At 36.8% G+C, this 25,015-nt stretch overlaps 1 protein-coding gene across 5 annotated transcripts in view; it reads right to left on the bottom strand.

The window, feature by feature from the left end:
• Window positions 1-25,015, bottom strand: part of TFEC (transcription factor EC) — a 95,305-nt gene that overhangs the window by 46,635 nt on the left and 23,655 nt on the right. The window contains exon 1 of one of the 5 annotated variants that reach the window (XM_021384882.1): window positions 23,077-23,184. The exons of 3 other annotated variants lie outside the window; for them this stretch is intronic. The gene's annotated coding sequence lies outside the window, so the exon portion shown is untranslated. Of the gene's footprint in view, window positions 1-5,726; window positions 5,834-23,076; window positions 23,185-25,015 lie in introns of those variants that run through there. One more of the 5 variants, XM_021384883.1, reaches the window with a different exon arrangement.

Here is a 25,015-nt window from a genome sequence, read left to right as displayed (position 1 = left end):
TTCTAGTCACAATTCTAATAAACAATTGAGCGAGATTCTCTATCTTGGAAAAGTTACTGCAACAAACTCATCTTCTTACATGATGTTAAAGTCCATTGTTTTGCTACAGGTAGATAAACAGAAGCAGGGATGGGGGAATAATACTTAAACTACACAACGCATTTGCAAAAGATAAAAAACAGGATGTCGTTCCTGCAATGTGCTGTGTGATTGACCTATCTTTCCAAGCACTGCTCTGTTGGCTGTTAGAAAGTTTTATGAAGCAGGTTTCTACAGGGCTCTGCTGACATCAAGCATCTTGCAACATCAGAAGCTGAAAATAGGATGTGTTCTTAACAAAGTGTTTACAGTGGAAATACTGACTTTGAAGATGAGAAGTGCATGAGTAGGTCCAAAGGCAAGCAACAAAAATGATCAGTGATTGAAAGGAGGGGGAGTATTTACTTTTAGAAGAGAAGGCTGTGAGGGAACTTAATAAGAGTCCTCCTATCTTCAAAGGACTGTGGCCAGGCAACAGATTTCTGTAAGAAGTGAATAGGCCAATAAATAATATGGCATTAAATGGCAATAAAAGTGAGTCTGGCTGGATACCAGGAACAGAGTTCTCAGAGTAAGAACAGTGAAACATTGGCAGAAGAAGGGAGATGAGAGAGTCCAAAAATCAAAAGCCTTTAAATTCAGACAACCATACTAGGGATTACAGGAGTGTGCAAAAGTGGTGAACCTTCCTGAATCCACTTCAGCCTTATATTTTCAAGCAAATCCACCTGCACACCAGGGCAAATACATGAGGAGACTTGGTCAAACATGCACCAAAAATAGTTGTGTGGTTCAACAAATTGACAGTTGTAAGAAATAAACAAAAGCAATGTGGGAGGCAAAAGAGCTGCAAAAATGGCTTCAGGGAAACCAGGGCTGGCTGATAAAATTCTCTGAACAGTATAAACAGTAGAAGAGAATGTCCGTCATGGAGGGAGAGGCAGCAGAGCTCTCACGGTTATAGCTGTTGGAGGCTAGATCATACAGCTTCCCATTTCCTGACAAATGCCTTTGCAGATGCAATGATTTTGATAGTATTTCCCCATTGTGGTATTCTCTAGCACTCACGGAGCATTGATGGAGCTCAGTCCTTTCAGGTCCATTCTGTGCTAACCTCCTTCTGCAATCAGAAATGAGTTGGGGGAAGCCAACTACCTGCACTGGGCATCTACAGAGACATTATCAAAGCAAGCACTTCCATTTGCGCTGGTATACCTGAGACACTCTTGGCTTCTTAATTGAACTCCTGCAGTTAAGATACACATACCTCTCATGGCTCCTTACCCATCACCAGCTTGACTTCTGAAGAAAGGATCCCTAAGGTCTTAAGGCCAGCTTGTCATGTCTTAAAATAACAATGAACCTCGATGACTTTGTGGTCTTCACTGGCAGAAAAGACTCAAGATTTTAACACTGTGGTATAAAAACAGCCTATAAAGTTAAGAAAAGCAAACTACAGGAAGTATTTTTATGAAACTATCCCTTTGATTTAAGTTAGAATTTAAGCTGGAAATCTAAACTGTGAATAAAACCAAGCGCTGCAGTTAATAGGCCACACAAGAATAACAATGGATCACAATCAAATTATGAAACTCTGGCTAATATCCTTACTTTGACTCTGCAGTGACCCTGTCCATGTTCTCACTGATTCATGACATCTGTGAATATAATAAATCTTTACTGTTCCAGTTCCTCTTTATTGTTGATTTTATTAAAGAACAGTGAATGTGACTCTTGCTCTTCAAGGATGGAAGAAACTTTTTGCACAGCTAGCTGTTTAAAGAGCTGGGTCCTGATGCTCTTAACTACTTGCGTCTGTTTCCAGAAGTCATTCTAATTAGGTCAGCTAATAAGATGCTATTAAATGAAAAAGAGGCTGTTAGACAAGTATTCTAGGAAAATCAGTTTTGAATACGAAAATTATAATCTGTTTTTCAGTTTAAAAACCTCTGCTAATGAGTGCAGTTTGTTCAGTCCTTCCAAAGAAACAAAACAGAAACATTAGAAGTTCTTCTGTATATGTCAACTGCAACAACTACCACAGATCCATAGAAATTACAGTCTGTGCAGTATGGTAAATGCATAACTAAAATGATGCATTTAATTCAGATATTCAGTATTTTCTGACAAATATCATTTCAAAACCAAATATACTCCAAAAAGTAGGATTCATTATAATGCTGAATGATACAGGGATCGGGAATAATGATAATGCTTGCAATCATAACAGTTTATATTTTTATGTCAGCTCTTTTAACTGGAGATAAAAGCAATCAGAAAATACAAAAACATCTATATTGTTAATATATATATTTATTATGCTTTGATACCCATAGATGAGGTCTGCAAAATAGGTCTAACATTGCAGAGAACCAACACGTATGTATATTACATTTATCAGCAGATAAGAAAGTCAGGTGCCTGAAATTCAAATAGGATGAAGGAAAAAAAAAAAAGACCATTGGTGTGGCAGCTAATTTAATTAATTCCTGATTAGTTATAAAAGACAATGGTTCTTTCTTTGATTTATAATTGTTTTCATGTGACCATAGCCATCCTCTTCTTATTCATATCTCACTTAGAAGGTTAGGAGAACTCAGAGGTAAGTCAGCCATGAGAAGCAGGAAGATGAATCACAAAGTAGTAGATTACTCAATGTTTGTTGCATTTTTTTTCTGACTCCCCAGGAGAGCAGATATTGTGATATTTGAGCTGAAGCGATGTTAGTAATATCCCTCCCGTTCAGATACAGAGATAGCAAAATAGTTCTAGAGGCTAGACCTGAAAACAGTACGTTTCTGACATGCACGGGTAAGGACATCAATTATAATATGAGAAAAGGTGTTAATGTGAAAACAAAAAAGAGGGGAAAACAGTATTTTGGTATTTGATTATACTTATATTTCTGAGGAAGGAGTATGGTTTTGGTCCTTCTTCATTTCTTTGGATAAGGCAGATTTGCACACAATGTTTGTAACGCTCTTTCAAAGAACCCATTCATTCTTTGACTGCACAAGCTAAAGAAGAAAATAACAAACTGAAAACAGTAAGCCTAATTCTGTCCAGTTATTCTTCAAAAATAAAGTTCAAAAAGCAATCACTTTGGATAAAAACTTCAGTTTTGCCTATTCCCAGTTTGAAAGATTCATAGATGCATACCAGGGGGACTACATATATTTATTCCCCAAAAGTGAAACCCATTGGTTGAAAAGCACATTCACTTTGTTAAAAACTGGTAATAATTTCACCACCAGATGATAGCACTGCTTATTACTAACCCCATTTTTTCTTTCAGCCCTACCTCACTGCAAAAAGAAACTTCTGAGGTATGTACCCCCCAGCTCATACATTGCAAGATTGGTGTCTTATGCAACATAAGACAGTTTAATGAGGTAGATTCTGAGAATCACATAATCATTTAGGTTGGGAAAGATCTTCAAGATCATCAACTCACGTTATGGAGCACAATCTGTTGGATGAGTTAGGGAAACATTATGAATCTTAGGATCAGCTTCATAATGTGGTTTTGTGTGTGTGTGTGAAATCAGAGCAGAACATAAATTTAAGCCAGCTTAAGATCTGATCACAAAGTTTGCTCTCATAGAAGAGGACTGGATTAGGGTAGTTAGCACTAGTAGGTGACACATCCATGAAAGACAAGAACAGGACATCAAGGATAGCCATACAAGAAAAAAGTAAAAACAAATATTTCACATTATTTCTTAAGCAGATCTTTTAAAGCCACTTGGTCCATTTTGTGTTAAAACATGTTTTATGGCTGCAAGTGGCAATGTGTCTGACCACACTCATGCTTCCGCATCCTGTTGGCATGTCATTCATGGGAAAGGAATCATAAAATTAGCTAGGTTGGAAAAGACCTACAAGATCATCCAGTCCAACCATCCACCTACCACCAATAACCCCACTAGACCATGTCTCTCAACGCTATATCTAAATGTTTCTTGAACACCTCCAGTACATATTGTTGTCAACACTTGAACACCAACTAAAAGTCATTGTATACCTTTGGCAATACATTTCCACTTAGAGTAGTAACAGTAGATTTACAGTACAGTAATTATGTTGCCTTGAAATATTTTAGTAATTTCACAAGATTTATATTTGTCATTTTTATTAAATGAGAATTATATAAAGATCCTAGAAATTACTGGGAAAAAAAAACCTAGTATGAGCAGAAGTTATATTGAATGTAATTTGACTTTTTAAAAATGTATAATTCATTTGAGAGAGTCTTTCTTGAGTTGCAGTTTTTCATTTTGAACCTGAAAATATGCTTTTCATCCCTACACTGATGAATATCTAAGGGGATGCCAAGAGTTCATTCAGAGAACACTTAGTGCAAAGTCCCAAATACTTATTCTTTTGCTGTACTGAACAGTTGACTGGAAATCTCACAAAAATACCATAATTGGTACTTTCAATACTTAACTGAGCAAGCAGTGTTGCCTTTTGACGTGCATTTTACCTAATCTTAGTTCACCATGTTCCATTCAGCAGTAACTCAGTCAAAAAAAAAAAGACATTAAACTTTCTCTAACATACAACAGATCAAAATTTAACTCCTTTTCCCATTACTTGAATTCTGAAATCAGTATTTTAAAACCCTTAGAATTAAAACTGTTGTAAAAAGATCATAAATAGAACCAGGAGATAGCCTGGCAGAACCAAGCACCCATCTGTCAGTGTTAGAGTTGTAATTTATAGCATCTCCATTTCAATTCAGGTACAACAAACACCTAATAGACACTACAGAGTAGGAGCCAGAATAGCGATATTAGCATAAACTCAAACTAGTCAACAAATCTCAGCCAATATCCACTAAATAAAAACATGCTACATAACAGAAAATAATTGATTTTACTAAGATTAATCAAAAGAAACTCCCACTTCGTTTAAAAGAGAGTTCTGTGTGAATTATAGACTGAAAGATTATTACTGGTAAGTCATTATTAAGAGTATTAATTATAAGCAGTATTAATTATAAGCAGTACAGAACAAGAAAAACTAAGTCTTTCAAATGCAATAGTCCTAATGTAGAAAGGAATGTACAAGTTAATAATAAGTGAGGTTAGAATTGTCTAGAAAATCATTGTTATAGTTATGTATCTGGGTAAAATCTTTCTGCCACCAAAATTAATATTTTCCTGATTGTAAAGTAAGAATCATTCTTTTTTCATAATGAAAGAGAAACTGATGAAAAGATTTATCATTAGCAGATATATATTGTTGAGTTACATAAAGAAGCAATAGAGAATATTAAATAAGTCTACATATGGTTTTGTCACTGGATTTTCTTACTTTCTTCTCACTTTAATAATGATAACAGTATTTTAAAGAGTGTTTAGCAAGTTGACACAGAACTTTCAGCAAGAAAATATACCACATTATTTATACTGCAATAAAATGATGCTCTGTAAATGTTAAACAGTAAAATTTAAGAAGTGTGTTTATTAATGCTAGCAAGTTTATTCAATTATCAAGTGCGTTCATGCAGTTATCAGTATAATCAATAGGTCACATTAAGGAAAGAAGGCATTTGCTTTAGGAAGATGACAGCTAAAACAATAATTGTGTCACACATGCAAAATAAAACAAGAATTGATTAGGCTGATTTTCATCATTCGGTTAAAGTGCAGAAGCAGTGGTGTGCCAATGTCTTCACCTACCGGCAAAGGCTGGATTTCTCTCAGCACTATCACCTCTACAAAACACTGTCAGCCCCAGAGCCCAGGGACATGAACACAGCAGGACAAACAAGAAAAGACCAGTACAAATCTGACCATGAATAATGTATGTCACTGCTTGTGTATACCCCGTTGGTTTAAGGGAGAGAAAGGAGAAGTAGCTCATAAGGGTATTTCCTTAACTCTGTCTGGAATTTCAGTTAAGGAAGAAGAAATGATACAGCACTTTCAAGGAAAGTAACTTCCTATCTGGGTCTTAAATGCGCTATTTACTGTAAAATAGATGGTGAAATAAATCAATAGCATTGTAGTATGGCTGTGTTAGCAGTTTTCTTCAATCATTTTGCCATTGTGTCTTCAATTTTTCCATTCAAAAGGCCACAAAATCTAAATACAGAGGAAGAACGCTTCCTAAAATAATATCATACTGTCATCTAGAATAAGCTAATTTTCTTTGCTTTAACTTCAAACTCTGGGATTATTCTGAACCTAGTTCATACTCTCAATATATTCTGCACAGTTTCACAGTAGCTTAACAACATGATTTACTGAGATTTATCTGGGCTCATTATCTTTTCCACAGCTGGATGCTGAGTATATGTATGAGATTCGTATTTTGGTGAAACTGTTATTTTTCTCAATCAAGTCCAGATTTTATCCCTACATTTTCGTTCCTCAGGAACATCCCACTGAATCAGATACATAAAAGCTTGTCAAAGTAAGGAAGGCTTTCAGATTGAACACTGATGGAATGAACATCGTACATAAATTTGGCCTCTGATTTTAGATGCACTGGTCTCTGAGGTGTTCATATACCTTACGTCTCCTTTGACAACAGGTGCTATGGTACACAGCTCACTGTTACATTCAGGGTGGTCTCTATAATGGACAAGATCATCCTTCCCTAAAGACTAGGAAATCCCACTACTTGGAGTGCAGATTTCTTGCTGTCACTTTCCAGGGCTGATCTCTAGCAGTAGTTAGGTTGTCACATTAATCCATGAATCACCCACCCAGTTAAATTTAACCCTCATTTTCATCTCCAAAAGCAAGACTTTCATGTCAACAAATAGTGTTTAGTTTTCCCTTCCAAATGTATACTTTACATTATTTTATATCTTATCTCTTCAAAAAACATTTGTAGTGCAATTGAGTAGAAATTTATATTTGACAAGGCAACTGAAAAGGTCCTATTGAACTATCTCCTTTGCCCCCTTTTATGCTGCATGATGAAGGTCTTTATAAACCTTGAATGAGAAGAGCATATCTATATTAATTAAAAAATATTCAAGTCACCTTAGATTTGTAGGTGGCATTATCATATTCTCTGGAAAGCTCTGAGGAAATGTTCAGTATTGAACAAGAGCATAAAATGTTGACCTTGAATGAATAGGTGCAGAAAAACAGTTTTAATACAGTTAAGAAAGAGAAAACACTACAAATAAGAAAAATTAGAAAAGTTAGACCAGCAAGGTAGATTAGGCTGACAATGTAAGTAGGAAAAAATAGAGTTTAATAAAGAGCTGTCAGAAAACTGAACAATAGAAGGAACATTAAGTTCAGTTTCTGCTTAGAAGATATTTTGAGTATCCCTGTGTCCCTACCCAGAATTCTTGAAAAATAAAGACCATCACCAAGAATACAGGAAGAACAAAAGTTGGAAGGAAAAGAAAGATGAGTCTGCCATCACCATGAAAACCAAGTAACCTTAAAAGAAGAAAAGGAAAATCAAGATATGACCATTACATAATTGGGAAGTAGACAAAACAATGAACAGACAATGCTGGAACATAAGTGGAAGTTTAAACCATATGAAAGCTTTCTAGTGAACAGCTTACTAAGATGCCAAGTCTAAAACCGGTCCTAGCAGTAAGAAGCATGAAGAAGTGCGTAATAAATGTAAAACATTGTTTCCCCAGTTTGACTCACACACAAAAAAAAACAATTATTCTGGGTGTTGATATATAAGAAATGCTTAACTATCAAGCAAAACAAATAAATAGAATGTGTTCAACATAAAAACATTCCTGGATTCAGAAAATCCTGGTTAGATCACTGTCTACATTTGCACTGAACAAAGGGACTTGATGTCACACCTGAAGCTGAATGGGCCACAGGAGTACATCATCCAGAAATTCCTTTGCTGGAGTGCGCTGCAGATCACATGAAAGTTTGCCAGCAAAACAAGAAAATGCTCTAGCAGAGCTTTTGAATCTCTTATGGATCAAAATTAAGCCCAGTTGATTTGTTGCTAGTGTTCCTTCCAAAATGGCAAATCTGAGACCAGATAGTGAATAGATTGGTAAATACTTTCAATCCCCAACTGTTTCATTAAAGAAAATTCCTATATATATTTCCTCACAGATAAGAACAGTGTCACTGTTTAGAATACATACACAGAGACTAACTTGATCTAGATTGTATGTCAGTGTGCAAAAACCACCACGGATTGGAGGGGAAAGGTGCTTCAGGGAAGACCAGCCCTGAGTGACACCTGATTTGGTTGCTCCCTGTGCTTCAAATACAGAGAAGTGAGGGACCCCAGGAAAAGTTAAGGTTGAGGATAATTCAATAAAACCCACATAAAACTCAGTTGAAAACATTTTACTCTCTCAGTCCCAGAATATAGATCTCAATTTCAGTGTCCCAGGTGTTCATTTATAGTAGGATGTATGCTTCAATAATAAGTTAATTTTATAAGAGAAATGAACATAACTAATAGTTTTATAGGTGTTCAAAGCTATGTTAGCTGGGGCTTTAGGTAACCTACCCAGGATAAGGTATACCTGCCCATGGTAGAGAGATTGGTCTAGTGTGGGGGGAGATGTAACACCAAGGAGCTCAACAGACTCTGATAGATCTTATCGCTACGAGGCCTTGGGAGTCTGTAAAGTAAGACAGAGAGGAGACAGGGCTAAAGTGTAAACAGGATGCTCCTTTAGTATGCGCAGCTAATCTTGTCACATCTGGGACAGTTAAGGAACCCTTTGTTTGTTATCAGTGTTGTTTGGAAGAACTTAAGGTCAATTAACCGTGAGTGGATTTACTGCTTGCGAGTGGAGGATATATAAGATGTATGTTGAACACAATAAATGGGACTTACTATTCTGATGCTACCATGACTGAGAGAATTCACTAACGGGACTAAGCGCCGACAGTCTAGATGATCTTTAAAGGTTCCTTCCAACCCAAACCATTCCATAATGATTACAGCAAGAAGTAGCCTGCACAGCAACAGGAAGTATAAATTTATATGTATCTTCATAGAGATCATTCACATAATCAATGGCATAAATTTCAGATTCTATTTTACAGCTGTACAATAAAATAAACAAACATTAGAATAAAATTATAGAGGATTGCAAATTAGGAACAAAGTCACCTTCTGGAGTTGTAACCTTTTCTATAAGAAAAGGTTTCATTTCTTTTTTATAAGAAATGAAAGTTGAAGGCCATCTCTCCATCCTCATGAGTCTGAACTCAGTAACTTCAACAATGCAGACAAGATGAAAGGTGGGTACAAAAGTAGTAGTTGACTAGAGGTGAGATGGAGAAATAAATGTGCTTAGTAGATATTAATTCACAAGAATCACTTGGTTCCTTCCATTTTTCTGGTCCTCTAGAACCTTTTGTGTTTGCAAAGTTTTTTATTTCACAGTCAAGTAGTTATATTTAACCCTTAGTTCCAGTTCCAAAATTTACCTCTAGTTAAGAGCATCCTTTGTCACTTTCATCTTAATTTGGAGGGGAGGGCCTTGTGGGGGAGAGAGGGAGGAGAGTGGAATGATTGTTTTTGTCTAATCACTGCTACAAGAATGTTTTATCTTTGCTAATACCTTTTTAGGCAACGATCCAGCAATGACCTCAATTGTTCCCATTTTATCCTACCAAGACGTTTCACTGATTTTAGGGAAATATTCACATGAACAACTATTTGTTGGATTTAAGCTCTGAGTTGTAATTGTCAAGGGCATCCTGTATTACTGAGCTGTGAAACCAGCCTTTAAAACTTGTATCACTCTTCAGTTGTGTGACAAAGCAGCCATATTTTATGCCCTATGTACATTACTGAGAATTGATCATAAAAAGCTTTTTAAAGGACAATTTTCAGGTTATAGCTATAAGCTGAAAATTTCCCCTTCTACTGTAGAAAGTGATAAAAATACTGGCTAGCCAAAGGACATGTGCATCTTGGAAGAAGCAAGATTACAAGCTGTCACGTCTTGGCTTAAGTTAACATCCTTTAATCACCAGACCATGGTGTGGCTCCACTACACTGGGTTCTTTCTGAATGCAGAAAAACAGTCATGCCATTCATAAGAAAATCCCTCTTTCAACATTTGCCAGTAATTTAAATTACAGTGGACTGGCACTCAGGAGCTGCGTATATTCAGTCCCTGCACTTGCTATAGTTTCCCTACGCAGCCTTGAGCACGTTTAATCTTTATGAACAATAATATTTATTTTTCACAATTTGACTATTTCTTCTTACTTTGGAAAATTTTGAGACAAAGATTATTTTAATTTCTTTGGGAAAATGGAACTTCCTCTTCACTGAAACTTCTACTTGAAACACATGTAACAATAACAATAACAATAAAAAAAAAACTCCATCAATATTAATAATCCCTTAGTTATTCCCAGTTAAAAAAAAAGCACTTTTTCCTACAAAAGAAGACATATGGCTTTGAAAGTATATATAAAATATCAGTCTTTTCTTTTATGCAAAAATCAGTTAATCCCTGTTAGTAGCCTGATAGTTTATGGACAAAACTAGATGAACAAATATTTTCTGTAGCAGCTTATTAAGAAATAAATGGTTGCATCACAAGAAAAATCATTGCAGCCTAGTTGTTTCATTTAGAACTAGTGAAATATGCTTCCTCTAAGTGTAATGTAAACACCTTTGCAGGATATTTTTTAATCTATAAAGACTTGACTAAACTATACAAAAGTCTGGATTAATTTCTTGTGTGTGTGTGTGTGTGTGTGTGTGTCCTTTTATTGATAGAACTTGATGTTTCTGTCCTTAACTTGAAATGTCTTGCTTGCTCATGTTTATGCAATACAGAATTTTTGGAAGAGAAGAAGAGGTACTGTAACATCAGAGGGAAACATCAAAGCACTAGTGGCAACATCTTAAGGCTTTTATCAAAGTAGTGAGGGAATGCATTAAAGCAACAATATATATAGCTCACAAATGGTAGGACTATCAAACTCAACAGCATGTCTGATGAACATAGAGGACACAATTTACATGCATTCTTTGTTTTAAAATAAAGATTCAAACAGTGTTTTTTCTTTCAAAACTGTGAGAAAAGGAACAAAAAATAGGTCTTCAGGTTGTGTCAATCAATGCACCTACAGTGGAGTCGAAGGCAGCCAAACCCATTTACACTTGATGACATGTTAGAATTTTCTATATTTTAAAGTCAGTGACTTCAATATAAATAAAGATATCTAGGGCTTTCTATTTCTTTCTACTGTTATAACTATATGAGATTTGGGAAACTGAGTACCAGAATCTGGCCTAATAAAGCGTAGACAGCTCTCATTGTTCAGAACAAGTCTGTTATGACAAGGTGGAGTGTATCCACAAAATATCCTTTTGTCAACCTTACTTCCCTGACGTATTTCAAGAATCTCTCATTTGGCTTCATTTACTGAGAAAATATTGTCTGTTGTTTACTATTTATCCCTAAATTTTGCATTTGAAAATTTTATTTGTAGAAGTCACAGAACTTGCACCATGTGATAAACTTCAGAACTGAACGAAATATACTAGTTTCACCCCAACTCTAGCCCCAACCCCTGTGTGGGCTGCATCTGCCCGTTCTGTTTAAATTTATGTCTTTTGCAGCCTGCCATAAGAAAGAACATGGTTTACTAATCTACCCTCAGAGGAAACACTTCCTCTCCCACACTGTAGTTGTAATCAGCTATGAGTTCTAGATAAATACAAACAGACACCACAACTTCTGGTCACAGAAATGGCAGAATCTGTTCCTACTGCTCACTGCTGTTAATATGCAAAAAATCTCCATGCACTGGGGAATAATAACCATTCACCAGCGTTACAGCTAAAGTAACTGGGAGACCATATAAAGCCAGTTCAGGCAGAGCTGGGATTAAAGCCCAGTTCTGTCACACATACATATTTTAAAAGCCTGGTGTCTGTTACACTGTCACATTGAGATTTAAAAGGACACCAATCTCTGGTAGCAGCTAGACAACATGTAAAGACATGAAAACAATTTATTTCCATAGTAAGATATCTGGTTATTTAGCTCCTGAGACAAGTACATTTGCAAAAAAAGTTCTGAGTCTAGTTCTTGTCCATTGTTACTGCTTGATCATTATTATGTTGCATTTTCTGGAGCTACTGAACCCTGGTCAAGCAGAACAAGGAAGAGAAAGCTAGTGTTAGAATCACTCTGCTCCTTCTGCAGGTCTGCTTCACCTGCAGTGATGTGTGGCTCTGTGATATAGGGTGATATAGGGATGCTAAGCAGCTGATGCATATTGATTTGCAGCTCTTACAACATGTTTTGTGGATCTGCAGGCTGTAAATTCACAGGCAGCTGCTAATCCACGTGGAGGTTAAAAGCAATGGATAAAAATTAACATAGAGGCTTGGAGATAATGAATAGAATCACAAATCTCAGCTGCTGTTTTATTGCAAAGTGCTCGACACAGAAGAAATAGATGATGCTTATTCTTTACTTTGTCATTTGTATTTCTTTTTGAATATGGGCATTTTCCTTTTCAGAATGGGATGTGGCAGAGTTAGGGTGAGTCTGAGGCTGGAAGAGACTGGTCCATGTGTCCAGAGAGCAGAAAAATATCTTGGGGCAGGAGGCCTAAATTCATAAAGTAATTATTATTCTTGAAAGCAGAGCTCTAAAGCTCATCGGAAACCCAGGACATTTGTTTATACACGGATAAAGTCCCCAGTCTGATTAATACTCACTGTACCAAATATTTATGTCTTTCTTTCCAATATTTCTTTCCAATAGCTCTTCAGCGAGACCAACACAGAATGATTTTTGCCCATCTCTTGAAAATGAAAACTCTTGTGAAAATCTCTTCAAGCTCTCCACTCATTTACACTACTTCAAAATTCTAGCTGACCAAAGCTGTCCATTAACTTGATTATTATTCATTAATTGCATTAAATCAGCACAGAGGAGCAGTGGCAGAATGTAAGCAAAGAACAAAATAAGGTTCCAGTCCATCAGTATCACTTCTCTTTACTATCCTGGCAACTCAGCACCTGCAACCCTCTTGACAAATGCAGCTGCACTGCATGTTCATTCAGTAGCCATGTTGCTCCTAGGATCTTGTAATGTACTAGAAATCCCTCATGCTAAGTATTTTGAAAATTCAGAACAAAATTTCAGTCTCTGCCCCATGTCACTAGTTACTCAGGAGGCACCGTCCCAATAGTTATAATTACCAGCTTCACCATGTGTCAGAATTCCTGCTCTTTGAACATGACTGGAAATTTTTGAGCTCCTGGAGTGCAACTGTGATTTTGAATTAAACTTTGAAAGTCTTGTTTCTGCAGTACAGGTAAAAATCCAATATATAAAAACCTCTTTGTAAAAACCAAGGAGGTCAAAAGGGCTGAGAAATTTGACAAACACCCATTCTTGTCTATCTATTGGAGAGCTAGATGAGGATCTCACAGATTTATGAAAGAGGTAACAATAAATACAGCTCTGAACTAACAAGAAAGAGAGCAGGAATGAAAGACTGGCAATCTACATTCAGTGCTGATTGATTGCCTTGCGGTACAGTCCTCTGTGCTTGTGGGACGTCATGTTTTAGAAACATTCATGCAGATATCTGGCAGAGAGCATGATACTCTTTTCAGTAGGCTTACAGATACACTTAGCAAATACTAATGAAATAATGTCAACTTTTTATGAATATTCAGAGTGCTTTTGTTAATAAAAAGGCATTCAAATAGCTAGCTATTATGTAGGCTGGCACCAGCTGTTCAACTTTTCTAACAGAAAAAATAATTGTGTGTGAATTGTACTACTCATGATAGCGAGACAGAGATAGGAAGGAGGTAGGTAGACACTACAAACATTTGCATCTTGTCTCCAGCTCCACCTGGAACACCACAGTTATCCAATTACTGCGGCTTACCTCTATAATCCACACCACATAATGCAGTATTTGCATACCAGGAGTGAGAGCTTAAGAACAAATCAATATACATAGACATTTTTTTCCAAATCATATCAGATTTGTATACCTGCATCATTCAGTATGGGAATCCTGAAAAAATATCACTTAGATTCAGACAAAAAAATATTGTTGTCCATTTATAGGTTAGTTTTAATCCAAAATATTTTGTAAAGTTTTATGTTACCCCAACAAATACATCACAAGGGATGTGTTTTTTAAAAAGTACAGTAAACAGAAAGGAACAGTGATTTGTACTTAAGTGTGGGTCCTATTCTTATGGAGAAAGCATAGCAGGTAAGCTGTTGTCTATAGAAATGGCTGTCTCCAACAAACTGAATTGCCCTGCAAGGGGTGGCTTTCATTTTTAGTTGACAGAAGTCCGAATTCACATCCATAAAGGAATTTATATATCATACAGCTGAACAGTCTGTTCCTAACTTGAAGATGTTTGCTACACCTTTCCTTCCTCCAAATGAGAGGTCTATCTCTGAGAATAAAGCAGAGGCAGACAAGTAGGCATTTAGAGCATTCAGGAGATGAATTCCATTTATTTTTCTAAAAGCACCTTGCACACATATGAGAATTATTCCCCGTGACTGAGCAAACTGAATTTCAATATAATAATGCAATAGATTATTCATATAAAATATCTATTAAACAATTCTCCATAAATCAAAGTGTCTTCATTGATATCTTTGTCTCTTATTCCAGTCTTTTGGGCAAGAGCCTGTACAGGACTTCTTTTCAGATCAAGCTCTAACATGACATTGATAACAAATCCACTTTGAGGAGATGATTGGGCTGTAGGGTAGGTCAACACACCTGGCCTTTGGTCAGCTGTGAAGGAGAAAACATCCCTCCCATCTGCCAGTCCTTTAAAGAATGAGTAACTGAAAAGTGTATGAGTAATGAGAAATGAGTAACCTTAAGTGGTAACTTATAACTTACATATAATATACAAATGCGTATATAATTATTTGGCCCTCTTTCTCATATATCTCTTCTATAGGTGAGCAAACAGAAACAGAAGAGCAGAAAAAAAGGCTCCATATACTTGAGTTTCTTGATTTTTTAAAATTAACCTTATTGGCTTCAACGCGTACTTTTTATATCCACAAATGAAAAAGCAAGGACTGCTATAATTACTGATATTTCTAAATTATCTTTCAGCTCAAGATGAGGAAAAACTCTGCTTTTTTGTGTGCTCTAAATTGCAAGATTTGATCTCAACACCTTTCCATTAGAAGCACTCTGTAACCAACAAAAATGAGGCTGGAGAAGTCAGCCTTACTGATCAGTACATGAATGTAGCTAGGAAAATGGCCAAAGAGACAGCTTAAAGGAGCATAAGACATACCTAAATAAAACACACCCAAATACCTGAAGTATGCAGAACCACTGTAACTTTACATGCACCAAACATTTTGGGGTGGGTCAGGCACTGTGAAGGACATTTTAAATTCATTGTTCTTACTCAGTGAAAACAAGACAGAAAATCTTCATGGGCTTTTTTTACACTCCTAATGAGTAGACTGAATGGACCATAATGGGAAGGAGATTTTCTTTTCTGTTGTGTAGCTTCACAGGATGCAAGCATTCAGTTAGTCTCAGTTTTAGTTGTTCATAGGGCAGGACACCGGCTGACAGATGGAAATAGCAATCCTGACCTCACTTTTGAAGTAGTGGATCACACAGATGCAGTGGAGCAAAATATTCAAACTCATGCCCATACAGAGGTACATTTCACTTTTTTCTTTAGGACTTTCAGTGTAAGTGAACTGATTCTTGTAAGTATGAAAAGTCAGCACCATGGAAAGGCATAGAGGTTACCAAATACAATGGACAGTGGCTGCTGCCAAGAACTTCTAACTAAGTTTCTAAATATGAGTCTAGAGGGGGAAGCCTGGAAATAAAAAAAAACTTATCTCAGGATTTAAAGGGCATGGCAGACGTGGCACAGGAAGCCAGCATTTAATACACCCTTCTGCTGCCCTAGAAATCTGTTCATGCAGCTGAGGAGTCTGTGCCTGGAATGTCTTAGCCAAAACTAAATTAATATGCTAACTCTCATAGATTCAAGTAACATGTAACATGAATTGTGTGGTAATATTCATCAGATATTGTTTTGGTACAATACTGTTAAATCTGAAATTTTGCACAGCTTTTAAAAAATATTCAACATTAACGCTCAAGTCATTAAAGGAAAAGCAAGTTAAGATCACTCTCCTAATCTCTTGTGCCCTTGCTGCCAGTTGCAGTTTCATGTTTTGTACAGATATAAATAGTTTAAGAAAATGTGAGAGTCAGCAGAAAAAGGAGCCAGGCAATGATCTTTGCTACACCAAAACAGGTGTGACTGATGCAGATGGACTAGAGTTCCTTTGCAGAGTAACCTACAGTCATTACCCTCTGTCAGTTTCATATATGTTTCCAATCACACCATTACTTGGTTTGAGAACTGCAACAGGTTGGCAGTTTGTTAGAAGTTCTTACTACAAAATGGTATCTTGGTGTTTATGGGTGTAGCTGAAGTATCACTTTCATCAATTGTAATGTTATTTTGTAAATTCAGTGTGTTTGTCATATGCCATCATCAGAAAAAAGAAGAGAATTCCATTCCATGCCCAGGCTGGACCACTCAATTTTAGATACCCAAATTTTGCAGAAGCCAGTAAAAATAGATTCTTAAATAGACCCTACGCATCTTTGTGGATCTGTCTTAATCCTGTCTAATGAATTAAATACATATATCTCTAGTCAGAGTTTGATTTGGTGAAATAACCTTAAGTTCCTTAAGAGTTGTTTTGTTTTGAGAAATCTCACTAAATTTAGGCAACCTACACCAACACAGCAATGAGCAATGTATTCCAGCTTTTCTACTTGTTCCAAAGAGTAACCATTCTGAGATATTCAGGAAAAGAAGTTCTCAGGAAGAGAAGTTATATGCTCACTTGAACAACTGTATAGATAATCCAAATAACAACTGGAATTGACTGAACTGAAAATTAGTGACTGTCAACTTGCAAGCTGAATGTTGGTGACTGTGAAACAGGAAGTTCTGAACACAAAATCTCTGAAAATGTTTTACTTCAATATTTCATAATATTCACTTATAAATATTCCTCTCTCATACAAAGTCTGCCCATCTGCAGTGATGAATTCCACAGATGTATAATGTTATGTTCACACAAATTTATGTTAAATAACAAAGTTTACATGATACTTTTAATTTCCTCGTAAGTTCTCCTTGCACCTGCTTGATTAAAAGAAGCAAAAAAGAAGTGGTACCTCCAGACTTCCAGTAGCTGCTGAATATGTATGCCTTTGAAGCTACCTTATTTAATTTCATTTAATAAAGTTGTTGACACTTTCCAAAAATGAAACTGTGATTTTACTCACTGTCACACACTCTTGGCACTGCTCTCTAACATACAAATGTAACAATTTCTCCTCAGTTAAAATTTAAAATAAAATTTAATTGAGATGTTATGAATTCAGTAATACCAATGTGGAGAAAAATGATGAAGCCAACAGAATTAATATAAAAGAAAATCATTAAAGTCTTTAGAAAATAATAAAAAATGTTTGTGCATAAAAATACTAATCTTCAAACAATATTCAAATAAACAGAAAATGAATTCTTTCAATTACTTTCAGACATAAATAATTCTTGTAATTCCGACAACTGAATTTACAATAATTAAGTTTTATCACTATGTATGGAGGTTACATTATTAAATGTAGCAGTAGCTCCACTGCTAGTTTGGTTCTAACCCCGTTGAAATGCTTTTTATCATTTAAATATGATTTGGTGGAGGCAGAGGCTCTCCTGCACGCTACTTTGTACTTTTTGATCTTTAACTTAACCCTGTGAGCATTTTGCAGAGTGAATATTAGTTGTGTGCATCAAAGAAAAAGAAAATTTGATAAGTTCAGCTTGGTTAAAAAGTAGGAGTATGTAAAGTTGGTATCACATTACTATACCAGCTTCCTATAAACTAAAATTCCTGTTGGTGTCTCTAACTGGTTGGACATCTTTTTGCAAGAACTTTTTTATGAAGCACAAGAAGATTTACAGGAAACATCTGAAGTAACAGACAGAGTCCCTTTACCTCTGGGAGACACAGGCACTACCAGGATGATTCAGTGATCAGAGGAGACAATTAGTATTTATCTTCTAGCTTTTCTCATAGATTCACTTAAGAAAGAGCAATTTTAAATCTTAAGCCTTCTAAGATACCAAACAGCTCATCAGCACACTAAGCAACTCCTACGTCCATTCAAACAGGTATCAGAAAACAGTCCCACTTGATTTAGCACACTTGTAGCAAAGTCATTCCCAGCTAATTGTTTCCCAGATAGACCAGGAAACAGCTCATCTTTATATGGTACCAGCTTCGTAATTGCTTACTCCTACTCAAATACCAGTGGTGGTTAAGTACTTAGATACTGGTAGTGGGGATTTTGTTGTCTCTAGAAGTTCTGTAACGTTTACAAAGACAACTTGAAAATTTTCTGTGCTGCAGTTGGAAGGTTTTGTTTCACCATCAGTAAATGTAGCACAGCTAAAGAGCTAAAGATGTTATCAATTATATGATTTTGGAGTTACCAAGTTACTCCAAAGAGAGTAAGGTAAATGACTATCCTTGTCTTTGTATGCTGGTGCCATTGGCTGTGATTGTGCCTTGCTGTAATTCACTGTTTCATTAAATCCTAAGGCACTGTAGCTGAGTATCCCTATCTCTTTAATTAAAGTTTATACAGTAGCATAACTTATGTAACAAAAATTTCAGCTGTTTTCACAAGTACTGCAAGAAAGAAAACCTAACATTAGCCATTAAAACCAAACAGAAGCTGCTATTAGTTTGAGTTGATGCTAGACTCTAAGGGAAAATTGAGTCACATTTACATGGTTTTTTTTAATAATGTTAAGCCCAGATATTGAAGAATGATGAAAGGTAACACACACACAAAAAACCATTTTTTTCATTAAAAAAGATACTTCAGAATAATAAGGGAAAATGTATCTGATTCACAGGTTAAATTTTAAAGTGAGCACCTAGAATGCTGATTTTTACTATGCTTTATCAACATTTTTATTTTCATTTCATTCCATATACAGTTCCTAACTATCATTTTTAGAGCCTGCCATCTCATTCATTTTTTTTTTGGGGGGGGGGGGGGCGTGAATTACTAAAATTTGGAACTATTTTCATTTGTTTCCTTTTTCTCTCTCTCTTTTTTTTTTTTTTTACAGCCTTCAACATCTAAGTTTGGAAACTGTCAATACAGTCAGTCATCAGGCACCTTGTTTTTACAAGGCTGGAAGTGGCTGCAGAACAGACTGAACTTTTTCTGAGTCTGATGACCTTGCAAAGTTTTCAGCACTTCCTCTTTCAGATTACACTGTGAAGTGTGAGACACCTCTCCCCTCCTTTCTCCTCATCCCCACCCACAAGCTTTCAGCTATTGCTTAAAACCCTGGCTGAACCAGGAAGTTTGGAGGAGTATGCCAAAATGGATAATATAATATTGAAATAGATCCAACATATATGATGAAGAACTGTGTCTAAGGACAATGAGGGTGTATGCCCATGCAGTGAGTGAGGTGCTGGATCACTTTGGGTGATTCCTGCTGCCTCTCTGGGGCAAACTTCTGCAGCCATTTTGCCTGAGGCTCCTGGATAAATCGCAGAATCTTCAGGGCAATGCTTATTTCTTGCCATGTGTTTGAACCTGATTAAAAGCATCGTGTCAAAGCTGACACTTTCTAAGTTAGAAAAAGAATCATGGAATGGTTTAAGTTGACCTTTAAGATCATCTAGTTCCAAACCCCCTGCTACAGGCAGGGACACCTCCCACTAGACCAGGTTGCTCAAAGCCCCATCCAGCCTGGCCTTGAATGCTTCCAGGGAGGGAGTATCCACAACCTCAGTAGGCAATCTGCTCCAGTGTCCTACCACTCACAGTAAAGAATTTCTTTCTAATATCTAGTCTAAATTTATCTTCTTCCAGTTTAAAGCCATTTCCCTGTCACTACATGCCTTTGTAAAAAAAAAAAAAAAAAAAAAAGCTCCCCATCTTTCCTGTAGGCCTCCTTCAGGCTAGAAGGCCACTATAAGGTCCCCCTGGAGCCTTCTCTTCTCCAGGCTGAAGAGCCCCAACTCTCTCAGCCTGTCCCCGTAGGAGAGGTGCTCCAGCTCTCTGATCATCTCCACCTTAAGTGATCCTCTCACTCGAGAGAATTCCGCAGGAGCTGATTTGTCTGGACTGCCATAAGCATCTATCTATGGCTGGCACAGAGGTCTCCTGAGTCCTCTCCTCTGCTCCATTTGTTATAAAAGAAACCTGAAATGAGAAACTCAGACTAAGACATCTGGCACAGCCTCTCTAATATAGCCAGTATGGCCATTTCAACAAGTAATAGCATAAAATGTTTTGTTTCAATTTGCCTTAGTTGAATGAATATACTCCTCAGTTCAGAGTCACAATTCATTAAACACCCAAAGAGGGGGAAATGATTTTGTGCTGCAATCTCTTGCTTCATTCCCTGCAGCCCTTGCAGCACATCCAGCCATGCAGGAGGTGAACAGGGAGATTCCACCTGTGTGCGAGGGACAGATAGATTGATGAGCCTCTGAAGAAGGCAGACTTCAAAGCATCTTGTGAAAATGAGGGAAATGACAGAAAGTATTTTCTACAGCATATATAGCCTTAGCCTCAAGAGGTGACTTCCATTTAGCCTGCACCTTATTTGCTTCCTGAAGGAATATCAAACCAGCAGGTTTTGTACAGTCCTGTGTAGTCTATGCCAAGATAAAATATTAATAGATTCCAGTGGATCAACAGGGGTGTTTTGTGCGTGGCTGTGCCTGATTTCACAAGTGTTTTTTTACTGAAACATGGTGTAACTATTGCTTGCAAGACAGAGTTTGTTTGGTTCTCAGCCTAGCACTGATAACAGCCTACAGCCATGTGCTGCTTCCCTGCCTTCAAGACTCAGCAACATCTGTCCTTTTGGAACAAGGCCAGTCACAGGCAGGTGCAACCACAACACTACTGAGCCCAGATTACTTACCATCTAGATGGGTAATATATTCATAAAGTCCCAAGAAGCTGCTAAAAGTAACAGAATGATCATGGAACATAATCCTGGACCTCTGCCTACATGCTGACTGTTTCTTTAAACTGCTTCAACGCAGCTCTGCAACACGCCAGTGACACAACACTCTTATGCCTTTGTGCAAAAGGACCCTCGCAGAGGCATTCTCTTTCTCCTTCAGCTCAGGGATAACAACTGCTAGGGAAAATTTACAGTCTTGTGCCCTGACAGTGCAACTCTGGAAATGTGTAGTGACTTAAAGTGGTGAAATGCAACATAACGTACCAGGGCAAAACACAGTTCAAGGGCAACCTTGCTTTTTACTAATCTGTTTTAGACACTTTCAATTTCCACCCTCATTTTCTTAAATACGTTTCCACCTACAGTTGTGTATGCCATCATGCCTGCCATCCCCCAGCATGGGCAGTGACCCAAGAGCAGAGCCTGTAAGTGCTTATGCATTGTGCAAGTGTTATTCCCTAAGATGGGTGACCATGTATGTCTTCTTCCACTCAGCAAACCTGCTGAGCATTTTTTTGGTTTGGGGACATACAAGTAAGTCAGTTTGAAGAGAAAACAATGGCTTAGATTAATCTTGTTGTCATCATTTTTGCTATGATTTTCCACAGCAATGCACGTATGTTCCTGAATATTAGTTTTGGACTCAATGAAAGAGTTATTTCCCAGTTTATTTCTAATGCAGATGGGTTGACTGTTCTTTGTTTAGATCCTTTCTTCCCTGCTAACAACAGGTTTAGCCCTAATGCCAAACTTTTTAGAGCAGCTCAAATAAGATGAGATAACTGGGAGCAAATTTAAAACATGACTTGTGATAAATCAGTCTTTTTTTTTTTTTTTTTAATTTTCCTTGATTTAAATTTGGTTGTCAAGGTTAGCATTCAATTCTGTCAGTTGCCACAGAAGTACCTGAATACCTCAGTGTATAGCTCCAAAAGAACAGATATTGACTTTGATGCCAAATTATTCATTTGAGATATTCTTGTAAGAACCACAAGAACAACTCAAGAATGCCCCATGCTCTTAAATCACTTTCAGGCTTTGAAAATTCTTCTCTACCTTAGGCATCTGAATTTAAGAGATTTGCCAAGGCCATGGAGTCAAAAAGACCAAGTATGATTAAATTCTTCAGATACCAAGTGGTAATTATAGGTTTAGGGGAGAGGAAGGGGTGTTACTATTTTTTTCTGCAGACTGTGAGTTTTATATTCCTTTGCCTTAGGGAAAAATCGTCTGTATTTAATAGACAGTTTAACTGAAAATGAATATAGCTGTCTATACATCCATACACATGAACTTAACATTTGTATACACACAAATGTTAAAGTCCTTATAGTACTATAATTATTTCATAATTTAACATAAAAGAGATGTGGGGTGTGAGAAGCAAACTCTGATGGAAAACTGTGGTGTGCTGTAAGTTTCATTTGAATATGATCTCCCTGAAGGTTGTCAGCAAAACTTCTAATGAACTCAATAGAAGCTTTGTATGAGGAAACAGTAAAGACCATGTACTGTTTTATGCATTACAACAAATTTAATTTTAGAAAATGGGGAAATCTAATCTTCATGTCTCCTCAGAAAGCAGTATATTAAGTTAATGGTCTAATTTAAACCCAGTTAGCTATGGTGCAACACTACTGCTACAGAGTACAACTGTTTAATTGTAATGTGGTCTAAATCCAAATGGCATTGAAAAATATCACATTAACCAACTAGTTCCTTCAAAAAAAAAAAAAAAGCAAAACAAAAAAAATACCACGAGAAGTTCAATAGCAGTTAAAATTTTTGCATTAAAATTTATTATTAATGACTGCACAGTTAAGCCCTGCTGTGCTTTTGCTGCTCTCTGAGCCCAAATGTTGGGCTAGGTGCTCAGGATCCCTTCCCAGGGCTGCTGCCACAACTGCAGAGACACTACTTGCTCCTGTGGTTTCGGAGTGCAGCCTATAACCTGCCAGTTAGACCTTCCTTCTGAGAAGCAAAGTGATTCCCAGAGCCCCTTATACTCACCCCAGCTCCTTACTCGTACCGTGGGTGATAGAGGTGGCTGGGTGGGAGAATGTCAGTGAGGTAGAGAGGAGAAGCTACCCAGTGTTTTACAGATCCTGCTTTCCTCCTTATGAAGGGTGGGGACAAGGTTTGTTTCTTAAGGAACTACAACAAATTCAGTTCTATATTTGACTTTCTGTAACTACTGAAGACAATTACAGATAGTGAAGTTGTGTAACAGAAGCTTCATCTTACAAAGCACTTAGTTCAGAAGCAAGCTGGAAATTTTAGTTATTACTTTAACAGATATAAAATTCTCAGAAATAGATTTGAAAAGCAGCCCCAAAAGCTATAGCATAATAATATTCTATGTACCGAGACAAAATTAATACAAGATGAGATGACTCTTTCATCACAGCAGGCAGGCTCAAGGAAAAATTCCTGAATATGGATCAAGGTTTTTGGTGTTTAAAAGGGCAAGTCAGGTGTATGTGGTGTTGAAGACAACACCCAAATTATTCTGAATTGAGATTAAAAAGTTGTATAATCGGAATAGGCTCTTTTAATGCAATGATTTCCTCCAAAGTATGAGTATCCTGAAATAATTTTTTTTTTTTTAAGTACTGCCTATATGCTAAAGCCTTGAGGGAGTCAGTTTTGTCTCTTTTTAAACCCATTTTTTTAATAACTTCTATAAATGCTATGGGAGCAAGCATGGCTTTACATCTCAGTCGCATTTGGGAAGGATCCATTTTCTCTCACAGTGCATTATTCCCCATGTAACATGAGTAAACGAATCAATTAAGTCTTCGTGAGAAATGAGAACTGGGATACACAAGAAATGATAAAAGAGCTACAACTAACACTATATTTTCCTGCTTTATTTGAAAAATTATAAAATACTTCAAAAGATATGATAAAATGCTTTGAATGTCAAGTTTATGGTGTATCAAACAATACTGAACAATAACAAAAGCAAGGAGGATGAATTTCTAATAGCAGCTCTGAAATTTTAATAGTAATAATGAAAGAAGTTAATAGTGCATGTGATCTCATCAAGAAGGAGGTCCAACGTTGCAAAAAGTTATACAGAGACGAAAACATCAGAATGAGATAAAACAATTGGACAGTGTCCACATGAGGCATTGAACCTGAGGTGCTTTCTATCAAAGAGTCATAGCTGCTGAAGATGCTGTTGTTATTCTCACAACCTTGCAAGACTGAATAAAATTCATGAGACCTCTACCTGCCTTCCCTCGAGTTCTGCTCTAATCTGGGACAGCCCAGCTCCCCAGTGGACACTTGAAAAGCTGAGATGAATTCAAATTCTGAAAAACAGACAACCTTCACCTATTTTTTTTTTTCGTAAGAATATGGGTTTTGGATCTCAAAACCATCATGGAGAAGATCATAGTGGCAAAGGGGACAGAGATGGAGGGCCTGGCCTTAAGGACAGAGAAGACAAATGGAGGAGTCTGTTCTTGGTTGGCCAATGAAACTTTGTTATCAGATAAAATATCTGATACAATCTCTCTATTCCTGTGTTGTTTTTTGTTTTCACCTCACAGATTTCCATGAGAAATGCCTTATCAGGACTCCATTCCTGCGCCAGTCAGCACCCTGCCACCACCTTCCCTGAATTACAGTGGTAACTCCTTATTCTTTTGATTAAAGAATGCACTTTGTGAAAAAGTAAAAACGCTTATGAAAAGAGGTCATCTCCTTCTCCTCCCTAGGCTATGAAAAATTTTTTTCAGTCTTACAGTTAAATTAAAATGACATTATTGTGATGTTTTCCTGTTACATAAACCTTTCATCGAAGAATCTCAAAAGGCTTTGTCCTGGTAAATATTATCATCTCTAAGAGATTTGGAGATATGTTGGTATATGACATAGTTTAGGAATAAAACCCAGAAACGTAAACTGCACCTCTTGAGTCTAATTATTGATATTTTAGGCC

This window comes from Numida meleagris, chromosome 1, assembly GCF_002078875.1.
Source record: "Numida meleagris isolate 19003 breed g44 Domestic line chromosome 1, NumMel1.0, whole genome shotgun sequence".
In the NCBI taxonomy this organism is placed as follows: Eukaryota; Metazoa; Chordata; class Aves; order Galliformes; family Numididae; genus Numida; species Numida meleagris.
Note: the sequence above shows the minus strand (reverse complement) of the source record. Positions and strands in the feature narration are given on the sequence as shown.